This window comes from Lissotriton helveticus, chromosome 1_1 (assembly GCF_964261635.1).
Source record: "Lissotriton helveticus chromosome 1_1, aLisHel1.1, whole genome shotgun sequence".
NCBI classification, from domain to species: Eukaryota; Metazoa; Chordata; class Amphibia; order Caudata; family Salamandridae; genus Lissotriton; species Lissotriton helveticus.
Window position 1 is genome coordinate 1,875,449,882 of NC_136057.1, and position 13,433 is coordinate 1,875,463,314.

At 42.6% G+C, this 13,433-nt stretch overlaps 1 protein-coding gene across 1 annotated transcript in view; it reads right to left on the reverse strand.

Moving 5' to 3' along the window:
* Positions 1–13,433, reverse strand: part of ASTN1 (astrotactin 1) — a 751,257-nt gene that overhangs the window by 352,652 nt on the left and 385,172 nt on the right. The window lies entirely within an intron of this gene.

A 13,433-nucleotide genomic window follows, 5' to 3' on the forward strand; every position in this document is an offset into this window, starting at 1 on the left:
CTACTCAATATCAACTACTCACTACTACTCACTCTACTACTAAAGTACTTACTCAACAACTCTGTAATACTCCCTACTCACTTTAGTACACAAATAAATACTCTACAGTACTCACTATGACGCTCTATTACACACTCTACTACACACTCTAAACGACACTCTATACTACTCACAAACACTCACTCAAATAGTCACTCTATAATAGTCACTATCAAATATTATCAATACTCACTCAAAAACGTACTATACAACTCCATAACACTCTCTACTCAACTCACTGTAATACTCAATATCAACTACTCGCTACTACTCACTGAATTAATAACATCCAATGTATAATACTTACTGTAATACTGTACTACACACTCTGCTACACTCTCTACTACTCAACATTACTCACTAATAATTAGTCACTATACTACTCACTCTTTACTACTGAAACTAAAAATACACTTTGTATATGTAAGGGTGTGGCTGTGCATGTAAATGTGTGTGGCTCTAGGACTCTATACTACTCCATCTCACGCTATATACTACTCACTCTTTCACTTTGTACTACTTGCTCTCTAATACTCTCTTTACTAATAACTCTCTCCTACTCACTATCAACTACTCACTCTACTACTCTCCTACTTACTCTGTGTGTGGGTGCAAATGCAATAGGTCTCGCATGTGCAAACGATTAAGCTATTGGCAATTTAAATGACAATGTCATTTATTTATGATTTAAAAAATTTAAAAAAAAGTCATCAAAAATGCCAATAGCTCTACCTTTAATAATGCCGAGACCATTGCATTGTAAATGCTTGTCTTTTATGTTCTTTCGCTGTTCTTTCATGGCTCACATATGTTCCATCCCATACCCCTGCCTACACACAAAGTAAACACACTCAACCTGTATCACACCTTATTGCACGTCCACACACCCATGTCTTTTAGTCTCGCTCGGTGATGTCCCTCTGCTTTTCTGCTGCATTTTTTAGACATGCTTTAAAAAAATTGGGTCACTCATGTTCTTTTAATACATTTTAGACTTTTTTAATTAACCAAATTATTTTTTTTTTTACGATGTAGCATGTACAGTATTTGTAAATGATTTTAGGTAATCATACAATAAATAATTCACTTATTACTTAACTCACACAGTGATATGCATATAAGCTAGGAAGTGGAATCATAGGCATACAATATAATCACTCCTACAATAGGATATTGGCATAGAGGGAGTTTAGTAATGTAAGAACATATAACACATGAGAAACAAATTCTCATATTCAAGAACTCTCAAGAAACGTACAACCATAGGACATATCCAAAGTGTAAGAACGGATGGACAATATAGGTATACAGCATACGGCATTCTTTGAGAAGTCCACAATGCATATCACAAGGGTTAGACTCCACAAACATTATCTGATGACTAGACTATCAGTGTATATTAATAAAATAGTAGCGATTAGTAGATAATACACATATCTACATAATGATAAGATTAACCTTTAAAAAGGATAAATTACAATCATGTGGAGTATAACAAAAGTAAAAGGATGAGGACACAGTGGGGCACTCAGCCACCAATGTACAAAAGTCATAAAACAATACGAGATTAAAGCTCCATCATAACAATCCGTTAAGAACAGACAAGATTGTCTAGGAGGGGCACTCAGCCCATGAGTTGGTAAATACCAGAGGGCAGATTTACAAGCCCCTTGTGACTCTTTTACGCCGCCGTTGCGTCACTTTTGTGACGCAGCGGTGGCTCAAAAGATGGGCCATGGTGCGGGGTATTTACAACGTGATGCATCTGGGAGATGCGTCACGTTGTAAAGCCCTGCACCAGAAGGAGGCATTCCTACGCAGGAGGAGGCATTCCAGTGCAGGAACGCCTCCTAAAAGTGGCTGAGTGAAATCTACAAGATTTCACTCAGTCACTCTGGGGCCCATACTGTGTCAAAACCCTGCGCCTGCTTGAAGCAGGCGTAAGGATTGATGCAGCATTAACAAGATAGGGCTCCTCCAGAGCATTGCTGGATCTGCATCGCGCTTGCGACGCAACTCCAGCAATGCGCCACTTTTACGGCACATATGCGTCACGCATCTGTGCCGTTTTTGCCCCATGGTGCACTGCATTTAAATGCGGCGCATCCATGGTGGCGGAGGCATGGAGCACAATAAGTGGCGCATCCCTGCTGATATGCAGGGATGCGCCAGTTATTGTAAATATGCCCCCTAGTATATGCCTTAATCCAGACATGATGTATACAGTAACCACCAATCACATAGATGGAAGGTTAAAGAATAAAAAATAAACAATAATGGCATCATACATTTGCTTGTCTAGAAATTAATGTATGTAGATATATAAAAAAAAATGAAATTGAAGTGTTTTTTTAAATAATTGCAACTACATCTCTCAGAAGGCATCCTAACTAGCAGGACGGGTAGTATGTATAAATAGTAACATAGTAGAAGGACTCACTGAACGTGAACAAGACTAAGATGTGTTGAAATGCGTCTGTGTTTGCTATGCTTTAATAAATATGCGTGGAAAATCTTACCGGAGACTGGAGTGCAGCGTTTTCTTCCACTGAATTGTAAAAAGTGGATGTACACGCACACACACACGCACACACACTCACACATATATATCTATATCCATCAAACAAAGGTTGCTCCTTTTGGGGACAGCCTCTAAAGGTGAACAAAATAATTCCATGTGTGAAGGTGCAGCGAGCAGAAAAACGAGAACAGTGCCTCAAGTCATAGCCGTACGCGTTTCGGGCCACCGCCCTTGTTCACTGGCAGATGGAGAAGGAACTGAAATTAGCAGTCACATGCTTTTATTTTAAACATTGCCCCGACCAAACAGGCCCCTGGGCACTCTGGTATTTGTAGTGCTGCACATGATAAAACCCACTGCAGTATGACTATTTTTTAGCACAAGTAGGGGGAATGTTACTGAAACCCACGGGGTTTTATCATGTGCAGCACTAAAAATGCCAGAGTGCCCAGGGGCCTGTTGGGGCGGGACAATGTTTAAAATAAAAGCATGTAACTGCAAATTTCAGTTCCTTCTCTTGCTGCCAGTGAACAAGGCCACAGATGGCGGTGAAGTGTGGTCAAAGCAATGCAAGGCACCAGGTAAGTTCGGTTCCCGCGCTATGGGAGCCCAGCGCTCTTCTTAAGCGCCTTACGGTGTTTGAAACTGGCGTGGGGGAGGGCGCACCACTAGGGCTGCTGGGGCTTGTAGTCCCTGACCGGTGTAATCCCTTGCGGCCGGGACCTTGAAAATGCCCAGCTGACTCTGTTGGGGTGGCGGCAGCAACACCAATGGCACAGATGGCGGTGAAGTGTGGTCAAAGCAATGCAAGGCACCAGGTAAGTTCGGGAAATATAGTAAAACTGGTATACCTGCAAAATGTGTACACACCTCCTCTGTTCTTGTGGGGCTCTGAAGTCCAGAGATGGAAATGAAAAGAGAGCAGTCCAGATCCAACAGAGCCTATGACGGAAGCAGGAATGGAAACCTATGAAATGAGAACTCGCAAAACCAACGCAGAATAGTGCACTCTGGGATTGCTAGATGCCACACATAGCCAGAAGTCATCAGGTCGGAGGAATCCTGGTAGCCCATTTGCTAGTGACCGCATTATGGCACTTTCTGGACATAAATATGCACCCTTAACATCAGATCATGATATAACGAGAGAAAGGACCATAGAAGGACTGTCTTGCTCATCATTGGACTTGGCAAAGAGAAGATGCACTGATTGCTGGATTGCACCTGCGCCACCATGGACTAGCAAAGAAAGGACTGTGCCTGTGGCACCGAGCTCGTGGAAAAATCACTCCGGAACCCAATACCTAAGAAGAGACTCCAAGGGTCAGTTGGCTGACCCCCTCGAACCAGCACCAGGGCCAACAAAGCTGAAGTAGCCCTTTCTGGCAATTCAGGAGTCTCATTCTTCGCATCCCTGCTGACCGCTGCTGGGCAACCCAAGGGACCAATCCTCAAATGGGCAAATGTTGCTCCCCAGTCTGCTGGACCTGGGAGACTCGTTTGAGTCCAGATTGGTCACCAAAGACAGACACCAGCCATCACGAAAGGATCCTGCTGGACACCCATGGAGATAAGTAGCTCAGTCGCAGCTGAACTTCTACTGCCTCAAAGAGTACTTTGAGGGACATTGACCCCTGTGGCCAAAGTAACCCCACCTTTCCCGTGAACCGAGTAATAATTGAAAGGACACCCCCCTTCCACTGAACAGCACTCAGAGCATCTTTCGACATCCACAGGATCACTCCATTGAAGTCTATGGCGGTCTTGATGTAATGGGTGGAACTGGATATGAGACTGCTTTGGTCACCAGGTAACTGTCCAAATACCTCTTACTGGCCCCCCTGACCACCTTCCTGTCACAACTGGTTGCAGCACTTGAGAAGTAGCCGAATGCTACTCTTTCAAACTTTTCTAAAGTTTCTAAACTTTACAGTCAGCAATGCTTGTTTGCGCTTTGGACTAAAAAGCTGAGATATACATGTAACTTAAAAATCTCAGGTGAATTTTTCTCATTTTGGTGTCTAAAAAGTAATAAATATATATTCAATTTATATAAATTGGTGTTGGATTTCCTTCTTGTTGCGTGCCGGAAGGAGTACAAGGCAACACTGCCATCATTGCACGTAAGGCTTGTATTAACACGTCAAACTCAGACTATGTCCCTCCTCACAATAATTCTCCACTTTTCGTGTGGGCTGTCTTAAATACCCCACAATCCCTAACTCCTCAAGTACAATGTACCTTGGGGTCAAACGACTTTACTTCTCCAGGAAAGCAGCTTCCTTTCACAAACTACTGTAATCTGGCACTTTAATCTAATTGGTTCATTGTGAGACAATGTACCTTTCCCCCAGAATGCCCCAAATTAGTGGTGACTTGAGCACAGAGATCTTCTAGCCTGTAAGGCGCATTTGTCTTAGAGCAATAAAGCGATGGTTGTACTGAACCGGCTCCCACAACGTGCGTGCAGGGTTGTCATTTACTATTCGACAGTCTGTGTTTTTTTCACGCCTCAGTGCTAAACATGCTTATCACAGAGGCGAGTAAGTTCTGTTGGCTGAAAAACCAAGACTGCTGCACGCCACCCTCAAGGCATGAGATCAGTTGGCAGCGATGTATGCGCTACCTAAATGCCACCTGTGGTAATTCTGGTGTGCTGGGCGAGCCTTCCCTCTTTCTGGGGTCGATAAAACGAGTGTGACACGCCCCTAGACATTGGCAGCGAGCCCTGAGAGGAAGGTGACCAATGGCGTCTGGGTCACACTCATGATAAGGCCTCCCCAGCATCTATTTTCTGTGGGAGGGAGGGGGGTTGGCGCTAAAACTTGTGAACTATACTTAAGCAAACCCCCAAACTGATGGATTGAACGCCTGACTACAAAAAATCCTTGTTATTTCCGATCGAGGAATAAAGATACCAGGTAATAAAGGAATGTGCCCAAGATCACTCAGCATGTTTACGTGGTGAAAGCAAGATTAGAACAGCTCAGGTCTCTTGATTCCATTAAACTCCACAGGTTAACCAGTAACCCACTTCAGCTGCCATGACACCTATGCACTACACTTAACCGAGTAATAATAACAACAGGGCATTGTTTTTACAGAGAACCTCATGTCACCGTTTTCGCGTTTCTAAGCGATGTGAAAGGTGCTGCCATTACTCACATTAATTTTACTCACATTTTCACATTTATAGGGGTAAATATCTGAGTAGAGACTGGTTTGCTCTCGTGACCTCCCAGTGACACCTGCTGGTCATGACTCTGCGTTATCAGAGTTATCTTGCTCCAATCCCTGGGATATTATTTAAGAACTTCTTGAATTTTGAATTTTAGAAGATGCAGTCCTAGGTAAGCAAATATTTAATATAATATAATATAACAATCCCAGAGGGGGTTGTAGAAGAAAAAGTCGTATCGGAATGTAGTGTCTCTGAAGACGTAGAGAAGGGATGTCCAACAGAGGTCCAGACAGTGCAAATAAATAAAACGCATTTCGTTGCGCCCACCAAATGCGAAGCAGCGCACGCAACACAATTCGTTTTATTTATTTTTTACATTACTTACCTGTAATCGTCCGTTCCCGTATTTAACGCCCCACATCAACGCACGGTGGAACGCCCTACACGAGCCACACGAGCCGGCACTGGGTCCAGAAGGCTGGAAGTTCACTATCACTAATCCCATTCTACTACTATTTTTTTTTTTTTGCAGAGTTTTATATAGCGCGCACTAGACCCGAACCGAATCAGGTATCAGAGCGCTTTACATATTTTCCAGTTACGTTACATGAGGACACACTTTCATTTTAGGCACGGGGAGATTAAGTGATTTGCCCAGAATCACAGGAGGTTTTGGCGTCGTTACCGAGACTCGAACCCAGATCCCCAGGTCCGAGGTCGAGCGCCCTAGCCGTTAGGCCAACTCCTCTCCCCAAATACTATTTAACCCAAAATAACCCTTTCTAGACTCTTCCCTCCTCCACCCCTCCTTGCATCATCTCATACCTCTTTTGCTATTCAGATCTCCCAAGCATGCCTTTTTAAACCCTTACCTCTAACTCTTCCCACCTCCACCTTCCCTTTACTCATCCCAAACCTCCTCCTACTGCTATGAGCTCCAAAAAAAACACTTTCTAGACCCTTGCCTCTTCTATCCCTCCACTATCCTTTTCAATCTATCTAACAGATTCACATGTACACCGCTCAAATTAATGTCATATTTCCCTATATTGATTTCCCACTAATCCTGTTTGGGTTCTGGAGTAGCGTGCTACCCGCATAAAAGCACATCGACACCTCATCGACGCCTCATCAGGGGTAGCAAGGGCTATATAAATGCAAACCTCTCCCTCTTCTATCCCTTCACTATCCTTTTTCAATCCAACTAACTGACTCACATGTCCACTACTCAAATTAATCTCATATTGCCCAATACTAATTCATGAGTAATCCAAATCCTAGCTTGCTACTCTCCGAAAAAGCGCTTCAAAGCCTCGTCAGGGGTAGTAAGCGCTACATCATTGCAATTACAATAACAATAACAGTAACTTTCTTATGTTGTTGTTTGGTGCTTCTAAATGCTTTACACTAGTTCCTTTGTTTAAGCCTTGCCGTTCAAAGCCACAGCTTGCCAGGGTTGAGCTGAAGGTTTTACAAACAAGCATGCCTGATCCCAAGAGTTTTGCAAGTGTATTACACAGTAAGGTTGCACAACCATACCACATAATACACCACAATCTTCACACACTTCCTCTTCAGTCTGATGCTGTCCTGTCCTGGGGAGTGCCAAAAGCCATAGGTGTAAGCTTTTTAGCCTGTCAAGTGGTTCTGCTTGTAATGATGGCTTTTTTGAGGATACAATTGGTGTTGAAGATGGTGATTACCAACGGGAGGAACCAGTGGAACTGCATCAGGATGAGGGTGATGTGTTCATATTTATTCTGGCTCTAGATGAGCATACAGCATTAAGGATGCCCTATGGGTGCAAGTGTGAAGTCTAGGAGTCCTTGGAGTAAGGTGTTGCCTCCATTGAGACGCTAAAGGACAAAGGGTTGAAGGGCAGTCCTGAAGATGCTCACTGAGAGGGACAGTTCATTTTCTTTAGTAGGGGGAGCTGCAAAGGGTGCCTTGGTTTTTTGACAGGGATTATTGAGGGTGAGGCCAGTGTTCAAATCCCAGTAACTTGGCTTTGGGTGAAAGTTGTGGTTCAATTGCATCTAGATTGATGCCACTCAGCCAGATTTGGGCTAGTTGTTCTTTGCTCTTCTGGGCAAAGAGCAGGAATTCTGTTTTGGTGGAGTTGAGCTTCACTTAGGTGCTGGACATCTAAGTCAAAAAGTCTAGGAGGCTGTGTTTGAGGTACTGGAAGTCTGGAGTGGAGACTCTTTCAAGTAGAATTGTGCCGGATTGTTCTATTAGACATTATTGAAGAGTTAAGTCCCATGGATATGTTGAAGATGATGGGGGACAAGATGAATGTTGGGGCATCCGCAGGCAAAATAAATCTTCTGGAACCTGAAGTTCATGTGAATAAACAGGTGTCCATTATTTAGGTAGTTCAGAAGCGATGCTGAGGCATAGAGGGGCATATGTACAAGAAAATGCCAGGGAGCGGAGCTACGCCAACTTTGGCAGTGCCGTGCTCAGACATTTGTTAAATGCAGGAATGCACTGTATATAGAATAATACAGTGCACCCCTGTGTTTCCCTTAGCGCTGGCACAAAAAAAGCTTCCTGGCACTAGTACAGGCACTCTGCCACCATGTGGTAAGGGTGCCTGCGCTGCAGAGGCAATTGTTTATATGCAGGTAGGGACACCTTCCTGCACATAAAAAATCAATAATGTCGATTTGCTCTTTCTAAGCAATGAGTGTTTTCAAGTGGTTAATTTGAAAAAAGTAAGTGCCGGGGATCTCGTCAGGAGGCAGCTTTGACCAGTCAATTGTTTTTCAATGTTTCTTTATTCAGACTATGTAGGCCACAAAAGCAGAAAAACTGACTTACAAATAAAAACAGACCCAGACAAATAAAATCGTGATTATACATGAGCCGGATAAAATACACAGTACAATAGAAAATTCATAAAAGCAATTAGCAGCAAAATTCTGTTGTTAGCGCTGCCTAACACAGACCCAATAAACCCTACAAGTGGGGAAAGGGTGTGGCCTAATGACCAGAGCTGCCGACTTCAGAGCTGGGGAACGAGGTTCGAGTCTTGGCGTCGGTTCAACATCCTGTGATCCTGGGCGAATCATTTAATCTCTCAGTGCCTACAAAAAATGAATCTGTCCTTAATTAGTGATCAAGCACCGGTGTTGATGATTAAGTGCTGGTGCTGAACACTGGAAACCACCAGCTCAAGTTTAGCACTGGTGTTGTGATGGAACACCCACAGCAGCACCCATTGCACGCCCCTTTGCTGTAATGGACTGCGGTGGAAAAGGGCATATTTACAAGGTGGCGTTAAGTCAAGTTAAGTGGCTTAGTGCCACCTTGTAAATATTGAGAACGGTGCAAGGCCATCAGAGTGTCAAAAAAAAGTGAAGCTCCGCTGCCGAAAGAGGCTTGTAAATATGCCCCAGAGCATGTCTGTTACCTTTCATTGGCTTAGCTCCAGAAGCTTTCAATGGCTCTTTCATATCCAATCTGACAAAAGTCACCCACATTACGTTTTCAATGAATTGTTAGGGTTTTTTAAAGAGAAATGTGTTTGTTTATAATGTGTTTGAATTAGAATTAGAAAAGATCAAGGGGGAGGGATATGAAGGGAAAGGAGTATAGAGGGAGTGTGTGAGTAGAAGGCGTGGAAGAGAATAGGTAGTAGAAAGAATGGAGGAGAATGATAATCAAAGAAGAACTGTTGAAGAACGAAGGAAAGAAAGAAAGGAAGAAAGAAAGAAAGAAACAGGAGAGGAAGAATGAAATAAAGGAAGAAATAGAGGAAGGAAGTGAAGGAAAGAAAAAAAAGAAGGAAAAAGAGAGGGAGAAAGGAAGAAAGAGAAGGAAGAAAGAAAAAAAAGAAAGGAAAAAAGATACCTTAATAGTTAGGATGACTTGAACAAAGCTTTAAATTAAAAGAAAGAACAGAAGCAATTATACACAACTGTGCAATGCATGAAATAATAGAACAAAAAAAGAAACAAATGTGTTATTTAGTAGAAACATTTGTTTGACACACAATGGTTATGACATATTGAACATGCATAGGTGTACAACAAAAAAGGAATAGGATCAAAAGAGTAGAATAAAAAGTAAAAACGAAAAAGTAAAATAAAGAATAAAAATAAGTTATGGAAAAAAGTACTTAAGGATATAGGAGCATGTCAGAAAGTTTGACAACGTGGCACATTGCCCATAAAAAATAGTAGCCAACCCTCGCAAAACACAAATGATGACAGCCTTGCAACATATATAGAGAGAATGGTACAAAATCTCGTCGTATACAAATGATTACACACTCTCACCATAGGCAAACTGTGATCCTCCTACCCACAAACAGACCTTGGCCACACTTCACCATATCCATCAATTTGTGAAAAACCTTCAGCATGCCAAATTGTTACAAACCTTCACTATATACAGACTAGTAAAAATCTTCACCTTGAAGAGGTTGCTGCAGCCCTCACAGGATACAGATTATAAGAAAACGTCCCCATAGGTAGAGTGTAGTCAACCTTCTTCGCATTCAGATTGTGGCGAACCTTCACAGCGTATGGACCATGCCAAACTTTCACCATGATCAGATTACAGCAACTCTACTCCATATAAAGACTATGACCAAACCTAATGGTATACAAATTGTGGCAACCTTTCACCGTGTGCAGACTGTGAAGGTCCCTATCAGATACAGATTATGAGAAACCCATAACAAGGGTAGGTATTGTGTGAAGTCTCATAATACACAGACCATGACTCCACCTCCCCAGACACAGACTCTAAAAAAACATATACAATATACAAACTGGGAACAAAAATAGGCTAGGATTAGAAGCAAAAAACCAAAAAACAACTACAGAGTGAAAGTGAAAAAAAGGAGATGAAAATTGAAGGGGGGAGCAGGGCAAGAAGTAAGGACACCAGGAGAAAAGGACAGGCATGTGGAATGCAAAAGTGAAGGGAGGCGTGGGGCCTGGCAGATGAAGTGGGAAATGATCTCATGAAGTAAGGAGACTTGAGCAGTGAGGTTGGAAAAGACAAAGAGGATGACCTTATGGGAAGGAGGGGAGGCTACGCGGAGTTCTGAACAAAGAAAATAAGACAGCAAACCCGACGGAGAGGGGGTGTACAAAGGAGAAAGGGACTGTCAAGGAAGAACGCCAACTCAACTACCAAATTAGAAGTTACCACTGAGAAAAGAACAACTTGTACTGAATTATGTATTTGTGTATGCCAATGCCCTGTCAACGAAGGAGGCAGTGAACAATCACATAATAAATAAAAAATGGAGAAAGAGAGATGCAGAAAGGAAGGAATTATTAATACCGATCGACCGCATTATTATGAGAGAAAACATCCTCAGTGCTCTGCAATAGAAAATAAAGATTCTAAATGTTCGAATTACTACTGCATCAGGTTTTACAGAGACCAAGAAGCTGTGGGTGCACTCATTTTCACAGGCCTCACCCTCTAGTTGTCGTTGGTTCGGAGGTCAAATGTTTTGGCAAAAAGGATGCGTGATTTGCAGGAAGGAGTATGTGTTATTGATTTCTGCGACTGTTACTTGTGTCTTGGACACAGAAAAGAGAAAAGCCAGGAAAACCTCTGGTTGCCATTGACTGGTAGTTTTCTCTCATCATAACTAAATGTATTGTCATAAGACTCCATTTATTTAAGGGTCACTAATGCACTTAGGATGTCTTCTATTTCTTGTTCACCAATGTAGTTCAAGCTTCTTTCCGGATGCTCCAGTTTGGTACCCTTGAGAAGGGAGGAGGTGGCAGCCTGGTGTTTAGTTGAGGATGGATGTGTGTCTGTGGCTTTTAAAGTCTCCCTGTTCCCCCAACAACTCCAGTGATGCAGTATGACAGCCATATCACTGACAGTGTGTCAAAACCTCTCTGATAGCGTATTGCAGATACGGCGACTTGCTCAACCACCCCATAGCCGTTGTGGAGAGATGGATTAATATTTAAGTAACCTTCAAATTAGCTAACAAAGCTCCAAATTACCTCCCTCTAGGACTCAGAGGCTGGGGATTGTGCCAAGGATTATGAGAGTTTGAAAAGTAGTATTCAGTAGTACCGCGGCGCTCATTGACGTCAATTCGAGGTAGCCAGTGATAGCAGCTTTCACCACAGTTCTGCTCTTTGATAGCCATAAAGTCCAATGGTAGAAATGGTTTTTGCTACCATTGGACTTAGGGGTCATGAATTGAAAGGCAGGAACAGACCAGCAAACAGGGCTACAGGTCCCCTGCTTACATTCTGCAGTTTCCACTCATTCCTCTTCCCTTCAGTTGCAAATAGGAGACTGGTAAGGGGCTAACGTTTCTGTGATATCATTGGTAGCAGTGGGTGAAACATGCCAGCAAAATGTGAGTCAAGCAAAATCCACTCACAGAGAAATTTCGCTCATGGATTACATTTGCCACTTTTTAGCCAATACGTTTCACAGGAAGGAATTTCACAAAATTCATAACATTTCATGGAATTTGCAGATTCTTCAGCCTTCCCACCCCTCAATTGAACCATCAAAATCTAACCAACATAAGCCGCCAGAAAATGAACCCAAAACCGGTAGTTGGCTTTCAAAGGATGCTCAATGTAATTTCCTCTTCCTCTGTGATTAGAGAATTTGTATCTTTGGCACTGCTGTCATGAGAAGCATGAACGTAGAGACTTAGCTAAGAGAGGAGAATTAGCAAAGTAATTGATGTCTTGCGAGCTCTCTTCTAGAGAGAGTTCGAATAGTGAGTGCGCATCTCCGGCATTTCTTTGTGTGCATGTGATTAGTGGTAGGATGAAGGGAACCCTGGCCACAAGCCCAGCCAGCTGCGAAGAAGCTGACAGCCTAGTACTTGCAAATCAAAAAGTCCTTTTGATTTCTCAAGGATCCCCGGAATCCCTCCCTTTGCCTCCAGTGTTAAACCAGGACTTCAAAAGTGTTCATCACAGTGGGGTCCTTTAGATCAGAACTGAGGTGCTTCCAAAGTGGACAAGCGGATCCTCTATTCTCGCTGACATTGAACCACAGAGAGAAGTATAGAAGGAGTTGGTCCCAAGCCTGACTTTAGCACCAAAGGATCTTAACTTCAAGGAAACACATAAAAAGGCCTCGCAATCTATAACTTTAATCATCTTTATCCTGTTTTCGACAAATTCTCCTTGATACATGTTTTAATCCTTAAACGACCTCTGGCGTGTATGTTCTATGAGCAATGCGAAGCGTATATTGTATTGTTCTTGTCTACATTCAGTATCACTCGAATATCAGATTGAATTTCTAGTTTTCAAAGCACTGATAAAAGACACTGGTCCATCGTTTACAGAGTGCATGAAAGTGCAGCACCAACAGAGTGCGAAGAGGGCTTTAGGATGTATCTATACCTGTCTTTAAAGAGGGGATACAGAAACACAGGGAAATCAGAGGCCGACCAACATGGCCAATAAAGATAAAAAATGTGTCGAGCTGAGCATTCAAGTCCCCAAAAGTGAAGTAATGATGTATAAACAATAAAATGAATATATGCCAGCATTACAAAAACACATTTTGCAGTGTTTGGAGTGTGGAAAAAGGAAAAAATGGAGGTAGACACTCGTAAAACAAAATTAAAGACTATAGTAAAACCTGACAACAAAGCCATGCTATGTACTTCTGAGAATGATCAAGGCGTAGTTTAAAGATGTTTTTTTTCCCCCATGAGAATAGAGAAAG